Source organism: Poecile atricapillus, chromosome Z (assembly GCF_030490865.1).
Source record: "Poecile atricapillus isolate bPoeAtr1 chromosome Z, bPoeAtr1.hap1, whole genome shotgun sequence".
In the NCBI taxonomy this organism is placed as follows: domain Eukaryota; kingdom Metazoa; phylum Chordata; class Aves; order Passeriformes; family Paridae; genus Poecile; species Poecile atricapillus.
The window spans coordinates 102942912-102962219 of NC_081289.1; the positions used below are offsets into that span (position 1 = coordinate 102942912).

The 19308-nt window shown below is 38.1% G+C and overlaps 1 protein-coding gene across 11 annotated transcripts in view; it reads left to right on the forward strand.

Annotated features, from left to right (window-relative positions):
* The window catches only part of CDC42SE2 (CDC42 small effector 2), an 81142-nt gene that overhangs the window by 14120 nt on the left and 47714 nt on the right, over window positions 1-19308 (forward strand). For 6 of the 11 annotated variants that reach the window (XM_058826985.1, XM_058826984.1, XM_058826989.1 and 3 more), the window contains one exon: window positions 1038-1102. The exons of 3 other annotated variants lie outside the window; for them this stretch is intronic. The gene's annotated coding sequence lies outside the window, so the exon portion shown is untranslated. Of the gene's footprint in view, window positions 1-1037; window positions 1103-4125; window positions 4219-19308 lie in introns of all 11 variants that reach the window. 2 more of the 11 variants (XM_058826990.1, XM_058826991.1) reach the window with 1 other exon arrangement.

The following is a 19308-nucleotide window of genomic DNA, read 5'->3' on the forward strand; positions in this document are numbered from 1 at the left end:
TACTACCACATTTACCTTATTTTTATATGCACATTTGAAGTGTGAACTAGATTGTTTGGTATTTTTAACTTTCCTAAAGTCTTCTGTCTGTTTTGAAGTCCATTTCTGATGTATCAGTGCCGTCAGGACTGTCATTGCAGGTGGATGCTTAGTGAATACCTTGGTGTTCTGGTTTGTTTGGGTTGGGTTTTTTTTCAATAAAGGTTTAACAGCACTAAATATTCTGCTGCAACTTCAAGTGGCGGTGGTTCTTGTCACTCAGAGCCAGCTCTTACGAATGTGTTTCCTTTCTGTTATTGCCTGCAGTACTTGCAATCCTTCCTTTTACTGAGAACTGCTGAACTCAGTAACAGATGTTGTGGACATGATTCAACAACAAACTTGTTTGCTAAACCTCACACACTTCATGGCATTTAACTGCCAAGTTACACATTTTTATTGGGAACTAGTACAAAACAATTATTCCCTGAACTACCTGGAATTTCCAGTAATTTGAAATCTGATCACTAAGAAAGGTTGCTAGCTAATCTTGCAAAAATAATGTTGGAATATACATATAATTCCCACACACCCCTGCTAATATAAAATTCTGACCCTAGCAAAGGAAGCAGCCAGAGCTAAGTAGGTACTGCTTTTGTACCCATACTCCTTATTTACTTCATTTAACTATCTCAAACATACGTATATCTATAAAAATTATTTATATATTTTAAATAGTGCGTAAACATACTGGGGTATAAGAATTAAGAGGACCTGAGAGGGCACAAGTGAGCAAAAGTTTCTTTCAGCACTGCTGTAAACAAGGTAGTCCGTAATCCTTGAAATCATTCACAAGTGGAAGTAGCTCAGTCATTCTGACACCTGTGATGCTTTGCAAAGGAGAAGCCTTGGAGGAACTTCTGACTCTCCCTCTTGGTAGCTGTTTATTTTTTTTCTGGAACTATGAAGTTACATTGCTCTTCACTAAATTGTTTGGATTAGGTACTGTAACAGATAGTAACTTAATGCTGTTTTTTCCATTTTTCCTCACTGTCTAGAATTGGGGATATCTTCACTGAAGAACTTGCTGCTTAAAGAAAGTAACAGAAGTTGGGAAATTCAGGTAGGTAATACTTTCAGTTTACTTTTCACTTTAAATGTTGATGCATTGACAGATCTATAAATATTCATTGTGATACCAAAACCATCCAAGCAGATTTTAAGCTTACTAAGATTGAATGTGGTATCATGGCACCTCTTGTGAACTCTGTGCAGCCCCTGATTAGAATTCCAACAGACTTAGGATATTCAAGTGTTCTTTGTGCTCATAATAAAAATATATCAATGTTCATATCTAATATTATAGGAGGCCCAGGTACTTTGTAATGCTCAATAAATTTAACAAACTATTTCTGACAGCATTGTCTTGTTGCCCCAGCAGACTCTGGTATTCGTGGTATGTGCAGCCACATACACTTTGATTTATTTTCCCAATTTTCTTACCACAGAAAATGCTTGATGAATTTGTTAATGACACATATTTCACATTTCACTTCCTTTGTTTCAACTAAGGCTTCTAAATTGATCTGATTGATATATAAGAAGATAACAACATTCTTTTTGTGTTCTTTGTGTAATAACTTTCATGGCTTTAATAATTTAATTTTCAACTCCATATAATACAGTGTTGTTTATCCTGGTTTGCTCTGATTTTAAGGATCCATCCAGCTTTAATTCACTATTTTCTAGTTTTTCCTTCAAATACATCTGGTTTGGTGTGGTGTTAAATAATGTGTAGGAATGGCCAGTGGTTCTAATTACCTGAATTTGCCTCCACCGAAATTCTCAGATAGATCTGTTCCTATTTGACTTCAGTCATTGATAATGATTGCAGCACATTTATGTAGGGTTAATTGCTGTGGATTACACTAATAACAATGGAACAGTTAAACCCTGAAACTATTGCTGATTTCTTAGGAGCTCAATGCTACATATCAATTTTAATTTTAGAAGCTTGTAGTTCTCCTTTAATATATTTCTTTACTGTTTTCATATTTTACTATCTAAAAATCCAAGTGACCTTTGTGGAAAAGGGTTCTGTAGGATATCACTACCATAGGAAATGTACATAAAAATCTCTTACACATGCTTTTTCCTCAGAAAAAGATGTAATTTGTGGAACACATTGAAAAAATCCTCCATATAGTGTTTTACAGGCTTTGCTGTCAATTTCTTTTTCAGGAGCTAAGTATCTTTCTTCTATTTTGCCTTACTCTCTGCTTCTGATCACCATTCATCTAGTATGTAATTCAAGCAGCAGTAAAAATTGATTCTTTACCCTAAAAATCCTCAAAGTATGCTGAATTTTTTTAAAATACTGGTAAAATTACATTTTTCATTTAAAAATACTGGTTAGTGTTACATTTTCTGTTTCATTCTTTCTGTCTCCCTTCCCCCATGTTTCTTTGACAGCTCTGAAGTGTTTTCAGTATGACTGATGATACCAGACATATTTGGGCTTATCCTTCATGTTGTGCACTTCCTCTCCATTATCACCTGATCTTTTTAGCTCTGATTTCACTATTTGCTTGTAAAATGTTTCTGCCAGAGAGTCTGGGGAAGAAAAAGTCTGCACAGGAATTTACCCTGGAGAAGTATGTGACAGAAAGGTGATTGTATTATTAGCATGAGAAACTGAAATGTAAATGGCATCCCACACTGGGAGCAGGAGCTGCAGTCTCTGTTGCTGACCCTGCAGCTCCTCCTCTGGCCTGCTGCTTGCTGCTGGGCTCCAGGGCATCCCCAGATGTTTTATCTGCCCACCATGTGAGAAAGTGTTCCAATGCAGAATGAGAACGGGCTGTGCAGAAGGGGAATCTCCTTCCGATTCTGTCAGGAGAGGGGAGAAAGAAAACACTAGTAGCCCAACCCTAAAGTAATTTTAAAATAGTTTTAAAAGCTGCCAAGCCCTTAAAAATTCACAAGCAGAAAAATCCCATCCTGTGAGGGTGGATGGAAGGGGAAAGAAGGAAGGCAGGCACTTAGGTAGCATGTGTAGGGATTATAAGGGTAGGTAAAAGATGATGATGATGATGCCTGTTTGAAGAAGATTCAGAGGAAAAGAGCAGTATTTAAAACCAGAGGGAAGTAAGGGCTATACTGTAAACAGCAGCAGGAGGGCAAAGGGATGGATGACAACTGGTACAGGAAGGCAAGTGGGGAAGAAACAGAACTTACGGAGCAGCAGTTCAGTGAGCAGTGATCCCCACTGGAGCAGGAGCAGACAGAAAGCAGAGAGAACTCCGCAGTACAAAAATATGTGTATTTCATTCTTGTGCCAGAAACAAGTGTAATGGGTGTTCCTAACCTGTTGGCTGGCCTTTCTGTGGGAGCTCCAGGAGTGTCTGCAGGAAGCTTCAATCATAGATCAGGAAGTACAGCCTTCCTGACTTGCCTTTGCTGGCAGCTATGAAGTTGGTGACAGTAAAATCTCCATAAACACCTTATGATGTAGCCTATTCCAGATTAAAATAATAATAATAAAAAGAAAAGCCTTAGATCCTAATATTTTTCTTCATTTATCTTAAGGTTTTTGAGGTTCAGAAATTGAAAGAATGTAAGATAGTGATGGGACAGCGCTCTAGCACCATTTCCTGCTGCCTCTTTGCCTAGAACCCTGCAACTTTTCTATTCCCTGCCTCACTGCATTTGTGTGGGAGGACTTCCAGCTTTGTTCACATTGCCAGGGTTTTTAGTTGTGTGACTCTGACCATGTGCTTTGTGGATCTACTTCCAGTCATGTGAAGTAGAAGCATTTAAGCTTGTGGCTCTTCTTCATAGTTAGTATATTCCTCATCTGGTCTCATGATACTCTTAAACATACACTTTCCAACTGTTTAGAGCTAACTCTGAAAAATCTGGAAAAATACCAAAACAAGAACCTGTTTTTCTCAATTTTTCCATCCTCATATTGCTAATTCACTAAAGTTCTAGAATACTGGGGTAAGGGAAAAGATGGAAAAAAAAATTCTCTCTTGTGAAGGTAGTGTCAGAACTGTAAATCACTTCAGGCAAGGAAGCCTTTGTTGCATTCATGTCTAGCACTAAAAGCTGGTGCAATATTCCTGCATTACTTTTTGCATCCAGATGTCGTACCCTGAAATGTTGGTGGACTGTTCAAATATTGCGTGTGCATCTTGATGTCACCATAGAGAAAACCACACAACTTCAAAATCTCAAGTATGTCTTTTATGTTTCCTTGCTTTTTTTTTGCATTTTATTTGTGTTGCAAGGTAGAACACAGCTGATCCACCTGAACTATATTAATGTGTCCACAGTCCTTTTGCTCTCACTTTTCACAGTATGTGGAACATGAAACACAAATTCTCTGAAGCTTTGTGGCATTGGAAACCATAAAACAGAGGAAAGCTAGGAATCAAGATCTGTCAATAAGAGAATTGCAGTCATGGAAACCAAATATCGTTATATTTGTCTGTATGAAGAGAATAGTAAACAAAAAATAGGATAGAAAAGTATGTAGGGAATATTGGTTGATGTCTAAATTACATGCTTGAAATGGTTTCTCCCCCTGTGTGCTATAATGGGGAAGAGAAGGAAAGCACAAGACCTATGAAGGAATTATGCTGGGAAATACACCTGCATGATGTCCAGTTTCTGTAATTTGAAATACTGAATTTCAGTACGCCTGAGAGATCTTTCATTTTTGGAGTTTCATAATTAGACTTCTAATTTGCTACAGAATCCACTTCATATTACAGATCGAGTAGTTCTCTTCTATAAGATTTTTTTCTTTCCTTTCTGGAACTTGTATGCTATAATAATTTCCTTAAATTGGCTAATCTTATGTACAGCGGGAAATAAGACTTCCTGGAAAACAGCTTGTTTCCTGCTCTCTTACACTGTACATTGCAATCAAATTTTTTTCTTTAATACGTGATTTTATACCAGAAAAAAGTCTGCCATTTTGTAGTTATGGCACAAAGCCCAAGAAGCTTAAGAATATATTTCTGCTTTTTTCCGCCTTGTATAATTACATCTCCACCGAAAATGACCCAAAGTCCATTCAGTACTTAATGTCTGGGACAAAGTGCTCCCTGCAGAGAGAATGCCAAGGATGAATGTCCTGGGTGTACTTGAACATTGGCATCCTCTTTCATGGGAGAGCCTGGGCTGAGTGTTGATAGTCCTTGCTGTGTTTAGTGCTTACTGTTCTCTGTAGATTTTTATGTGCGATGCTGTCTGTTCACTAAAGCTTCCAGACAGTGTGTCAGTGGTAGACAGTCAAATAAGATCACTACGGGTACTAAATAAGGGCTCCTATTCTGCAGCATGAAGTTACTTGAAATACTTAAAAGTTAGTAAGTTAGGTAGCTCAGAGGCAGAGAAAAGCTCCTATGAAATCTGGCTGAAAGTGAACACAAGCAGGGGAGATCTGTTTGTTCCATTAACATATCTAAATGCTCTTGAATTCTGGGTGGAGCTTCTAATCATGCAGCTGTGCATTTTCTTGAAAGGAAAGAAAAGGATCCTATTCTCTCCTGTATGAATGATCTAGGATAAAGAAGGAAAGAGCAAGTAATGAACAGACTTATGCTAATGGCAGAATTTAATTTTCAAGTTCATCTTTGCCACACAAAATAGTCTTGCAGTCTGTCTTTCGGACCAACAGCTTGGTACGGCGCACTGAAGGACATAGAATGGATTATATTCTAGCTTTGTTCTTAACATTATGTGCAGCTTACTGTGCACTGCCTTATTAGGAAAAGCAGTTTTATCTGTGTCCCTTGAAGGAGTGATGTGTTCCAGTATGCACTTGTTCACAGTTTCGGCACACAGATTCACTACACTGTCTTGAAAATTTTAGTAACATTTTGCTTTGGACATGCAGATTTTAGACTCCTTGCTTCCTTTCTGTTATTTCACAGAGACCTGGTTTGCATGTCTACTCATGTCCAGAATTGTTTGACTGGGCTATTTGGGTCCTGCCATATATCTGGGAGACACTGATCCAGGTTCATGGCATATGCTTCATTCAAATCATATTAGGCTTACCATGACACATCACTTATTTACCTAATTTTCTTTTTGGAATACAATGAGTGAAGCAATGTCTTGCTGCTCCTGCCCCCTTTAGCATGAAGTAGTGGCTGTATATTTTTCAAGAATTCAATTTCTTCTTTTAACCGAGACAATTCAAAAGAAACACATCTTGTCTTTAAGTCTTTCTCTGCATTGAAATGTATATCAGTCTTTAATCCTTCTAGTCTTTCTTCATTCCCAGTTATTAATCCTACCAGGAATGTTTTCTGTTACTCAGTAAATTGGGGAGGAAGGGTAAGTAGGCTGGTATTTCCATTATTTCTGTTGCATAATAGATCTGCCTCTCTATGAGTGTGTTATGCATGACTGACCTTCTGTTTGGTGCTGGTTTATTATACTTCATGTAAAGTATTTGTCAACAGTTACTTTGTCAGCCATGTTGGGTGTTAAGTATGAATCATGGTCAAAGGCTGAAATGCATTTGTACATCCTGGGCACATTCACTTGCTGGTGCACAGTTGGAAGACCTGTGAGAGTGGAAGAGTTCAAGCTGGAACTTCTTTATATCCCATTGACAGGCGGAAGAGGAATGCTGCTTTTGAATTGTCTCAGGCAGGAAAATAGTGGGGAGTTTCAGCAGCTTCAGTGGGTTTTTGTTTGGTTTTTAGTTAACATGAGTGAATTAAAAAATTAGATAGTAAGGCTGCCCTAGCTCCCCTTTTAAGAGTATTCTAATTAAGCTAGTGCTGGTATTGTGGGAGAGGTGTTTTTACTGTGGTAATGAGGAAGTGTGAAATGCCTCCTCTTAAAGAAGACTACCTGGGTGATAGTTACTTGCTATAGCACATAAATACAAATATAAATAAGAATATAAGTAAATATAAATATATATATATGTGGGTGTAAATTACCTTCGGCAGAAGAGGGATGGGAGTCACAGAGAAGCATTGTAATTAGTTGCTGGGAGGCAGGAGCACCAGAGGAATTGTTTGATTTGTCAAGTTGCAAGCTAAATCTGTAGTTGAGTAGCACCTGCATCTCAAAAAAATCTGTCAGGCGGCGAGTGAAAGCTGGATACTTGGCACTTCGGATAATCTAGCAACCTAACTTTCCATCTGAGTTTTGAGGTGCTTCTAACATAAGGGCCCTAACTTGAGAAGCCACAAGAGACTGCTGTATTGAATGTTTTCTGCCATTTAATGGACTGTGACTTAACAAGTAAATGAAAAGCCATACAGTGACATGAATCTGTGCACTGACTGTAAAGTGCAGATACCCAGACTAGTTTGTATATAGGTGTTACTATTTGATTTACTTGTTGTAATGAGAACAAATTCATGGAAGTTTGCTGAAATTTCTCAGTGTTAACAGAACTGCTATTGAAGAAAAACATAACTTACTGTCAAAATTTTACTTACCTTCAGATAACCCAGTCTAGAGAATGATTTTGCCAACAAGTGCTCTCTCATAAATACAATGGTTTCTATACCCTCTTTCTCTTGTTCTCCATCTATCTCCTCCACATCTTCTGTGACTATCTTAGCTTGTGAACATTTAGATATATTTCAGCAAAGCTTTTTAATGTAGTAGATTATCTGTTATGCTTTCCATTCTTAAGATTTTTGTTTTTGTTTAAAATGAAACAAATCTCCCACCCAGTTATTTTATATCATATGTAAACTTCGGACATGTTCCATAAGTGTAGTTTCTCTGTCTCTGCTATACTCTGCCTTGCTTCTCCTCTTCATCTCTTTCCCCCATTAGAATACCAGCCTTTCCTGTTACTTCCAGTATAGCACTAACCCTTCCTGCTACCTTTCTGCCTCTTCCTTTCTGCTGATTGTATCTCAAAATAGCTGTAGTGGTTGGTACCACTGTGGTGATTCTGTTTGACCCAGAATTTGAAGGTTGATGCATAGTGTTACATTATGAAGTCCTATGAGGTGGGTGGTACAGGAGAAAGACTGTAACTATTTCTGGTTTTAAAGCCTGGGAAAAAGTTGATAGCTCTGGAAATACTGACTGTAGTGCCATTTATGGGGAAGGGAGTTGATACGTGTTACAAATTGCAGAATGGCTTGGGCTGAAAGGGATCTTTAAGGCAGTATGGGAAACTTGTGGATACTCTTTGTTAACCTATATATTGGTCCTCTATCTTGGTTGGCTGTGACTGGACACCCCTTGTAAAGAGACATCTAATTCCCCAGTGTAAAGTTTTGTAGCAGGAAAATCTGTTATATGTCCCAAAACAAACTATTACAAAAGCATGTGCTTTTTCCAGTCTCCAGAGGTTGATACACTTTCATTTCCATATGTGCTTAAAGAAGTCACGTAGCATTTACTCACCGGAAGCTTTACAATAGAGTAGCAGTGCAGCTATTGCTAATTTGGTAGTTCACGTTGAGCTCAAGTGTGGAAGTGGTTTTTTGTTTGTTTCACTGCCTTTTTTATTTTTACTTTTTTTCATACAGCTGAGAATCCTCTAGAAGCAAGATTCACATATATGCAGAAATAATAGCTTGTTTTACAGAAACTTATGATGTTCTGAGGGTGTGTTTATTAGCACAGTTACTAAAAACATGCATCTACAAAAGGAACAAAGTCCATCACTTGATAAATTAAGAATAGTAACTTCTCAACTTCAAAGAGGAGCTTTGGTTTGTGCACATCTTACTAGAGCAATTGAAATGCTTCAGGTATCTATCTAGCTATATAAAAATAAAAAGACCTGCTAGTTATATTCAGATGTTCAATAATGGATGTACTAGTAACAAAAAAAGACTGTCTCTCATTTGAGAGGTGTCAGCATTATTTACTACATTACATGTTCAAGAACTGCAGTTGTTTCAGTGTCACGGTCTGTTATTCTACTGCTCCTCTCTTATCCCTCTTTATTTTTTGAATTACTTCTGCCTTGTGGGCTGCCTAATGTAAAATACAGGTGTTGTTTGTGGTGGTTTTATTGTTTGTTTGTTTATTTTTCTTGGACTGTAGCTGATCTATGTCTTTAACATGGAAATTGAAGTTATTTCTACTAGCTGTTCTATCATCCCAGTTACAGAGCTATGCAACAGGAGGGGGAGAGAGAGATATGAGATAAGGCTAGATGAAAGCAGGTGGAATCAAATGCTCTGAAATACTTAGTATTACAAGTAAACAATGGTACCTGTGCCGTTTCTTGATCTTATTTTGTTCCTGCTTGAAATATTTATGGTGTGTTCACATGATGGAAGAAAGCCTGCAATTGTAGGTTAAGAAAAAAATAAACCTTTTGTTGTGCCAGAAGTATTTCACTCAGGATCCTTGAATAATAACAGTCGTGTTCTTCAGGATTAGATGCTTTACATGGAACTGAGACAGTTAATTGTAAATGTGCTGCTTTTTTCAAAATGTGAACTTTTATTTTGTTGAAGGAAGTTAGGTTTGCTCAACTCTGCTTTCTTTCTTTGTGCCCTTCAGAAACAATCATGAGGCTCGGAAACCTCAGTAGAACTACCAAGAGGAAACACATGAGGGAAGGTGTAACCTGTTTCTCAGAAAGTTACCATGAACTAGACTGGGCTGTCCTTTGTTAACACAGAGTTAGAGCAGCGTGCTTCTGCCTATGGCCCTTCCAGTCCTAGGTAACAATTGTCAGATTATGGGAAAGGTACCAGCCTTCTGGTTTCAGACTGTATTTGGAAGTCATCAGTCCTCTGACTGTTCAGGAGTGCAGTAAGAGCACAGCCTTGCCAGCATGCTCTGGTAATCTTACGGGCAGAAAACAATGGAATTCATATTGCCTTCTCTGGAGACTTGGTTTCCTCTGAGCTGGCACAGATCTAGCTGCTTCCTCGACCGTCCACTGTTGCAGAGAGAGACCTTCAGGTACAGGACTGCTGATTTAATGGCATTAAGTGAAAAACTAGTCCAGTCTTTAGTAAAGGCCTAGATAAACTGTGATTTCCTTTCCACCTTTTGCTGTGTGATAGTCTAAGATCCTGTGTGGGAATGCTTTTGTACTCTATTTAATCTCTGCATCTGCTGTTAATGTAGAACTGATAATCACTTCATTAAAGTATATGTGTAAGATGTACATGAAATAAGTATTCTGTTTCCATTGTAAACCACTTACTTGTACATAGCCACAAAAACATATGTTATGAATTTGTGTGTTGATACTCAGGGTTCTCTTGAAGAGTTCATGTCTTTCTCTTCTCTAATAATTTTCTTCTCTTCAGCAGGGAATTTTTCCCCTGAGAAAGAGAAATCCAAAATGAAAGCGATTTATTTAATTGTTTTCTCTCTTCTGACACCAGAAATGCAAAACAACTTCTTTTTAGGAAATTGCTGACAATATTCTGGCATTTACAAGCAAGAAGATACCAAAGCCCATCCAAGAAATAATAAATTTTTAAATATTTCTAATTTTATTTTTTTAACTACATTTTCTGAATCCCTATAGCCCTCTTCTCCACAAGTGTACAGAATTAATCTAGCTTTTAATGCCAATAAAGATTTAAATTAAACCATGGGAAGGTTGTTCAGTGTGAATGAACAGTGCTTTAGACCACAGCACAGTATGCTGATTTGGTCACTGAGTCCTTTTCTATTTTCTGTCTTCAATCTGTATTCCCCAGAGAAGGCCACATCTATTAAACAGAGCTTTTTCTGGAAGACTGGTTTTATTAGGAGACTGTTCTCACTAGTTTTAAAAATTCAGGTCTCATCTCAGTAGTTCTCAAGTTGAACTGCAGTGTGAGCTCCCCATCAAGTCACGAGTCAAGACTGGATCATAAAGAGCAGCTTCTGCCGTGTGTCCCTGGAAGGGAGTGGGCTGGTGGTGACAGGTAGCTGAGCCAGGGCACTGTGCCTTCTGCAGCTCCTCATGTCAGTGGTCACGTCTGGGTCTGCCGAAGGCCTGCCTGCCTGCCTTCTGCTGGGGGGAGAGGGGGGAGTGCTCTTATCTGGCGGCTGGGAGGAGCAGATAATGAAACCCTTTGTGTCCTCCTCTAGAGACATGTGCTTCAGCAGCAATGAGCTGTGCAGCTGCAGCCCTAGCAACAAGGGCCTGGAGAAAAGAATGAGGGCAGCTTCCCAGCACAGGATGGCTAGAGGGTTAAGGATGAGCAAATTGAATGGGTAGCCTAGTATTTAGATGAACCTGTGTGCCTGTTATTCCTCCTAGGGATATATGTATTTTTTGTTTTGATTTTGACACTTAGACTGAAATATGTCCATATGTCTTTTAGTATATAGGTAAATCAATGGCAAAGGACTTGCCAGTGTCTTTGTTGCTTTTGAAAGTCTTGACATAGGGCATTTTCTGGAGAATTCGGTGTTGTTTGGTACAGTGCAGACAATCCATTGTCACCAGTTAAAGGGCAGGAAAGAAGTCAGTTTGAGCTGATTTCTGTAATGTAGGTGCACAAAATCCTTAGAGATGCAATGGTTTAAGAAAGGAATTTATTTTTAAAAGCATGCCATTTCAAAGGGATATTTGCACTGGTGCTTCTAAAGTGGTTATACTTACTGTGACATATTTTCTAGAGAAACTGATGTTAAATATTTCATTTTTAAGGTGCAGCAATCTGATCTATTTTCATGGGAAGTTCCATGAATGAGTTGAGGATAGCTGTACTGATGAGAATACAGTAGGCTTCGTTAATTATCTAGTTGTGGATAGGGATTCACAAGCCACTGTTTGGGGCTGCATGTCTGGGAGAGAGGGGGCGTTTGTTTGAGGGAGAAACTGAATAATGAATACCTTAAACCAAATGATCTGTGTCTGAATGGCAGACAAAGAGGGCTTTGGAGCAGTGACTGATTATTCTGTGTGAGAGGACCACAGCCATATCTGGTCTGCGTGCTGAATCTCGCACGTGAGCCGTCACTCCTTATTTCTCCAGAGAAAAGGGGGGAAATCTGCTTAGGAAGCAAGTGCACCTTGCTAGTGAAGGTGCTGTTACTGACTGCATGATGCTTATCTAGTTACTGTAATGAGAAAATTTTGGTTATTTTAGTTGTTTTTCAGTCTTTTGACAAATGCAGTAGACATTTTTTAACAAGCTGTGTACAAATCTTTGGATTTTCTCCCTTACACTGTCATACCTCCTAGATGCAGTCTGCAATACTGGTAGCACAAGCTGATTGTAAGTCACAGCCCAGAGCAAATGGAGCTGCAGATGTGGTGATTCCTGGATATTTTCTGATCAGGCCAAAATGCTGACCTGAGGCAATTGCAAGTCCAGGGCCATGATCACTTCCACTGACTGTGCTACACAGGCACTATTGTCCTGCGCAGGAGCTGGGTGAAGAGCTGTCATCACGTTAAACTGTTCAAGCAGGATTTAATGAAGCTTGATGGTAGAATGAGGGAGTTCCTAACTTTTTGCCTTCCCTTTTTTTTACCTCTTGACCTGAGCACTGAAGGTGAAAGGCTAAGGAGAACATGTTCCTTTTACTAGGTATATTTGTTGACTTGCTGTAAAGTGCAGAGGGAAAGGTCAAGTTAAAATATGTGGAGAGACCTCGATACTCAAATTGTAGAATTCTCTGTATTTTTTTGTGAGGGAAAAATGAGGTAAACATTTTGGGTTGGGGGAGGATTTGAGACTGTATTTAAATAATTTCGTAATTATATATTGTGCTCTTTTCAGTAGTTGCTAGTGAAATCAAAGCTACAGATTTAAAGTTTGACACCATCTTTAACAGTCCTTTTCCTTCATTTGAAAAGGAAGAATATGTTCAAAAGCAACTGCAACTTTTATCTAAGTGCTTACTTCTTACAGCTTAACTTTCAGATAAAAGCTGTTATCCCAGGAAAAAGGAATTGGTGTGTGGTGTTTGGGTTTTTGTTTCCAAATACACAGAGCGAATCTTTGTCAGCAGATACAAGGAAAATGTCTCCCACTCCACCCCCCCCCCCCCCCCCCCCCCCCCCCGCAACACGCAGTGGAGGGGAAACGACCAGTTGTGTCACATTGGGGGAGATAGGACCTTGTTCAAAACAGAGAAACTTTTCATGGTAAATTGAATTGTCACCATGCAGCTGTTTGACAATTCAGTCAAAGTAGTTGCTTCTTTGATTTGAGTGTATTTGAGTGTATTAGTCAATTACACGTGCAGATTCAATTGTATCCTCTAGCAAAACTCTAATGACTCAGCAAAAGATCTTTCACTGGGAAGGTTTATACAAATGAAATACTATTATGTTAGTAAATAACTCAAAACAAACAAATAAAACCAGACAATTAAGACAAGTGTGAAGACAGGAAACCTTTCTTTTTTTTCCTGTGATGGAAAGGCTTCCACTGAATTTTACAGCTTAGCTTGTCATGATAATGGAGTTTCACAGCAGTTCTTTAGTGTGCAGACGGAGCACTAAAGCAAACTGCAGTTTGTGAATGTCAGTGTGAAGATATTTACCAGTTGTAATCACCAGCTGTATATTCCAAAGATACTACAATGTCTTTTGTGAAAGTGTCTGAAAAGCTTCTTAGGAGGAACTCAAGGTAACTGGAGACAGGGGAAAGCATCTCCATAGAAGTAAAGAAAATGGTGCATCTTCTCTCAAAGTCAAAAAAATCTCTCATTGTACCTCTTCTGTAAAAGGCAGTGTGATAGTTTGGGCTATTTTTGTCCTTTCAGAATTTGTGTAATGCCTGTTTTGTGGTCATTTGCCACAGTAGTTCTTGAGAGAAAATGAAACTGTTGTCCTAGTCAGTGGTTTCTGTCTCTACATTGTTGCAATGAGGGCATGGGACAAGTTCTGCTGTGTTAAATGACCCTATGTCTGTGTTTTGAAAGGGAAGTATTGCTGACCATGGGAGCACCAGTAAAAGTAGTGGATTTGTATATTAGGAAATTCTTATGGTTTGTCTTGTTTCTTCATAATAACAGCTGGACCCAGGACGATGGTTCTGAATAAATACTTACCTTGTGGTCTAAGGAAGTAGTCACCAAGAGAAATAGCTGATTAACTAAGTTTACCTGTCAGAAGAGTTGAATAGGACACCATATGGTGACAGTAGTGTAGAAGGTTCTGGAAAAGTGCTTGTTTTCCAGGCTTAAACTTGAAAGCATCTGATCTGAAGTCCATCGGGGGTAAGCCTTATAATTACTTTGCTGTCTGTGGCTAGTTTGGGTCTTGAAGGTAGTCCTTCCTGATGCAAAGTGCTGTGATAGTTGTCACTGCCATTTTCCTAATGACTTTGTCATGTATGTTACAAAAACCTGCCTGTTGTGTTACCCATCTGAAAAATCTGTAGTTGATCTTGAGTAAAGGAACTTGTATTTCGCTGTTTCAGGTGGGTAAATAGTTTTGAAGGATGTGAGAAACATTTGAGTCTTCATGCTTATATTTACTAAGATTCTTACTCTGTGTGGAAGCAGCATTCTTTTCATAGTGAGGCAGCATTAGTATTGTACTTCACATTTGTTATTCAGGACTCTTCAAGTTGTCAGCAGAAGTACTCCATGCCTTGTGATTGTTTTGGCACAAGAAATACAATGGTCAAAACGTTGTTTACTTTTTATGCTTCACTTTCTTCTTAGGTCAGAAGGTTGGGAACTAGGAGGAAGTATGTTGTGTGTATATTTCATTTGCCTTTCTTACCTGTTTGCCAGCAGGTAACTAAATAAAATAATGCAAGAGAGATTGCTTGGAGACAGTATGCCTCTGATCTGTATCACAAGTGCAGATACTGTTTTCAAACATGTTTTCTTATAAATAATCTCATTTCTTCCCTTTCCTTCCTACCATACAAATTTCCCAGAGCTGGGTCTTTGTACTTCAAAGTGTTCATTCAGTGTGGATAAGCAAATATTCCCAGGTAATGTGATGGCCAAACTGAAGTGCCCACAATGGGGAAAAGAATGTAACCTCACTGATGTGCCATCACTTACTGCCACAGCAATAAGGTTTTATTTCATGCTGATAACACCTGCTGTAAGTAGATACTATTTTGACCAGTACAGAATTTAATATTTAGTGGATGATTTTTCCTTGCCACATGTGTTCAGTGGAGGAGAGACGTACAGATGTTCTTGAGAAAGAAGAAAAAGCAAGAAGTAGGTAAGAGAAGTGTCTGAAGGCTTTGCTGGGCAAGTGTGGAGGCCTGGATAACAGGAGCAGAAGCAAAAGGCAGAGGTTCCTCTATTAACAAAAGTTGTTGGAATGTAAGTATAAAAGGACTCCATAGCAAGAATAACCTAGTTCTCTTTCAATGGCTCTTTTTCACCATCACTGCATTAAGAGGTGAACACAGCATGAAAGGGCTGCTTGTCTTGTTCTTTCTATTTTGTTTTCCAACTTTTTGCTCCTGCCCCTCGTGTCCCCCGGATTTAACATGCTTACTTCACAGTGGAGAGGAAGAAGAGCAGAGACAGCACAAAAGGGAAAGCACTAGAGACTGAGAACTGTGTAGCTTGACACACCTTGAGGGCAATTGTTTTGTTTGTTTGAAATACCAGCAGAAAGATAAAATTTGCACACAATTCCAACAGTAGTTTCAGCCTTAACAGCATCATAGTAGTGCAAGTGTCTTGAGGAATATGCCTGGCAGTTTGGGGGTCGCTTTTCCCAAAGTAACTCTAGCATCTTTATTTCTTTGAGATTTGAGCTGTACCGGTTCGATGATCCTATGGAAGGTAGATATGTAGACAAGAACAGAATATTTATTAATTTTTTGAAAACTCAAAACATATGGAATGCATCCACAGCAAAAATGTCAAGGTAAATTGTGAAATAGGGAAAATTACAACAAAGCCTTGGTTAAATTGTTTTAAAATAAAACAATGTGTTGTATGTCTTTACTTGGAATGTCACACATAATGAAAATGATAGTAAAAGGCTAGTGATGCACTAGTTCTCTGACAGGCACACTTTCCAGATGCTTATTTGTAATTCTTCCTGTATCTTGCCTTTTTAAAAGTGAGGAGGTAGAGAAAATGTTCTTTGAGAAAGAGGGGAAAAAGCTAGGGGGAGGAGGTTAGATGAGAAAGTGCTTGTGAACGATAAGGAAATGAAGGGGCATATTTTTCAGACTTAGATGGTTTAATCATCAGAATAACTTTCTAAAGGCACTAATGGATACTGCATCATTTGTTTTCTTCAAATGGCATTAAAAAAATGAATTAAACAAATGGACTAGAGATTCAAGATCTTCAATTATTACTTTAATGTCTCTTTGTTTAGAGTATTGATTAATGGTGGTGTGGAGGCCTTTACAGAGGGGAAACACACCTGTCCGTTTATCACTGTTTCTTTTTGTAACTAGAAATTCCAAAGCAGGCTATGTTTATATTATCTGGCATTTATCTACACAATGAAGTTTCAAACTCCAGGGAGGTTTTTTTCTGCTTCTTAGTTAATAAAATAAAACAAAAACCCCAAACAAACAAAAGAAGACTGAACATTCTGGTAAATACAAACCAGTACAATCATGTTAGTGGCCACAAATTAACCAATGACTTAACTATATATTTATTTGTTGTTTTAAAAATATACTTTCAACTTAATAATGCTTAGGAAAGAGAATTATGCAAATAAATGCAGTTCTAGCTAGTTCAGAAAAGAGGATGTTATTAGTTTGCTTGGTAACTTCAGTAGGTCAGCAGTAGTACCTAAGGTTTTTTTACAAACTGTGTTTTGTTTCTTTAGCTTGTTTTTCTTGTGCAAATTGTCTCACAAGGCTTTTGACTCTTACTCATAATCTCAAGATATAAGTATAATATCTGTATCTTGAGAAAAAAATGAGGCATTTTAAAATTCTGTCATATAAGAATCCTTTCAAAATAGAGTACAAAATTCTAGTGACTTGTGCAAACCCTTATATTAGTAAACAGTGAGAGATTAATTGTTACCTGGCACAGTTATAGTACTGTATTGCTGCCTCTTTGTAGTGAAGACAACAAATCTACTTTCACTTTTTTGTTGTTGTTTTTGTTTGTTTGGCTTTGTTTTGTTTGGTGTGTACCTAGAAAGCAAGCGTTGATAACTCTAACACCTGCGTACCTATTTTATTAGTGCTCCCTAAAGAACAGACTCGCTGAATGCATTAGGGGCTTGTTAGGTGGTTGTACAACGAGTTTTGTCAAAGAGCTGCTGAGGATACTGCAGAGGTTTTATAGATACACGAGATTGACATAAGGGGTATGACACTACCAAGAGTACCTAAAACTTGATAAGTGTATACTCTTAACTCGCCATGTGGATGCTGGAGTTTTGCCTGGCTAGTAGAGAAGTAGTTTCCATGGATACTGCAGCAACTGCATATATTATATTTCCTTACTTCAGTCAGTCTTTCCACCTAAAAAAGGATTAAACCTAGTCTTCTCTTAAAATTATGTTAACTGAGGAGTAACATGTGTTACTGCCAGACATGCAGAGGACCACTTGTTACGTTTGTTCTGAGCAGTAAAACTGTATAGGTGAAAAGATTCCCTTTAAAAATAATGTGATTTTGTAATGAAATTTTATGAATATGTCTTTGTAATTGTATTGCTAGAATGCAATGAAAACAGATACCAAGGAAGATGTGTAGAGTTCTTTTTAAAACCATCACAGATTAAAGTAATCAGTAGCACATATTCAGTAGAGTTTTTTTCACGGCATACTACACAATGAAGAACTTTTGATGAGGCAAATATCAGTTGCTTTCTAAGAAAAGATAACATATTTTACTTTTGTTATGTCTGTTCATAAAACCGTCAAAAGTTAGCATACAGAATTTCAAAAATTAGTAGATATTTGTTTGCCTTTTGAAAGGGTCTCTTGTCATTAGCATCTGTAAGCAGTTTCTGTGCCCCACCTCTGGGAGGAGATGCGCACTGAAATCCTTAAAATGGTGGAAATGCGTGTGCTTAGAGCAAGTTGACTATGAATGTCCTTGGCTATCTTACAATGCAATTGTTGCATGCCTTTGTTTCCCACATATATAAGGAGGAAGAGTCAGGAGACTTCTTTAAAGCCTATACCTCCCATGAGCCTCCTGTTTATTTTTTTGTTTGGTTTTAGCAACTAATTCCTGTCAAATACTAGAAATAAGAATTAATGACAATTGATTATACTCAAAGATCCTTATATATATGCATGATGGTTTCTTTATTGTAACTACCAGCCTTGGCAGTGACAATCCTATCTCATAATTGGTATCACAGATTTTATCAAAGAAGTCACTGGATCTAAGATGATGAATCATGACTGTATTAGAATGCTGGGAATGTATGAAGTTCAGGGAAAAAACTACAGGCTGCTTATATGCTTGGTATTATTTATCAAAGTATTGGCCAAGACTTTGAATCATTACTGAATCAATTTTTTTTGGTAATGTAGCTTTTTAACGTACATCAAGAACCTTTTCATTTCTTCCCCCACTAAATAATGTGCTGAAATTTCCACTACTTGCCTACTGAGACTGTTGTCAATGTAGAAAAAAATTCAGGAAATGTTAGGGTTTTTTTGTAGTAGCTTTCTGGTTTTTCCCCTATCACTGCTCTGCTTGTGCAAGTCAACTCCCTAACAAGCAGCCACACTTGACATCTCCAGAGGTGCCATCATGGGATGTGGATGAAGTGTGGGGCAATGATTATGTATGAACTCACATCTCAGACAACTATACACCTACCTCTTCTATAGGCATAGTGTATGTAAGCATGGGCAGATCTAGTCTCATATCCAGTGTGTTTGCATTGCCTTCTTTTTTTCCCCCCTTTCCAAAATATATTTTCTGATTTCTTAGTTAATAAAAAATGGTCTCTAACCTGTAAATGTTCAGACATTAAAAGGCAGAAGTAGTGTGGGAACATGACTAACTAAAAGATAAAAGGAATTAAGCAGCAAATGCTGTCTGGCCTTGTGCTAAATCATTAAATACCCTTATATTTGGGGGCAGGGAGGATTGTGATGTGGTTCTTTGTGGGCTTTTTTGTGTGGTTAAGATTTTTTGGGAACATCTTGTGTTAGTTACTTACTAATTGTGGTAGTTACTTACTAATTCAGAATAGAACTCTCTGATCAATCCAAGAAAAATGAACATGATTAGGAGAGCTGGGCACCTTGGTAATTTTTGTTTAGTGAAATTGGGGTATAATCAAGACTCCAGACAGCACAAGCACTGTGTTTGACTCTGCATTTACAACTTCTGTTTCTGAACACGGGCATGATATAGAGTTTCTCTAACTCTGCATAAACAAGAAGCAGGTAACTTTGTTGTGAGTTGAGCTTTAGCATGCAGAAAGCATCTTCTTCCAACAATAAGGTTAAGAGTTCACCTTCACGGTCCCTGA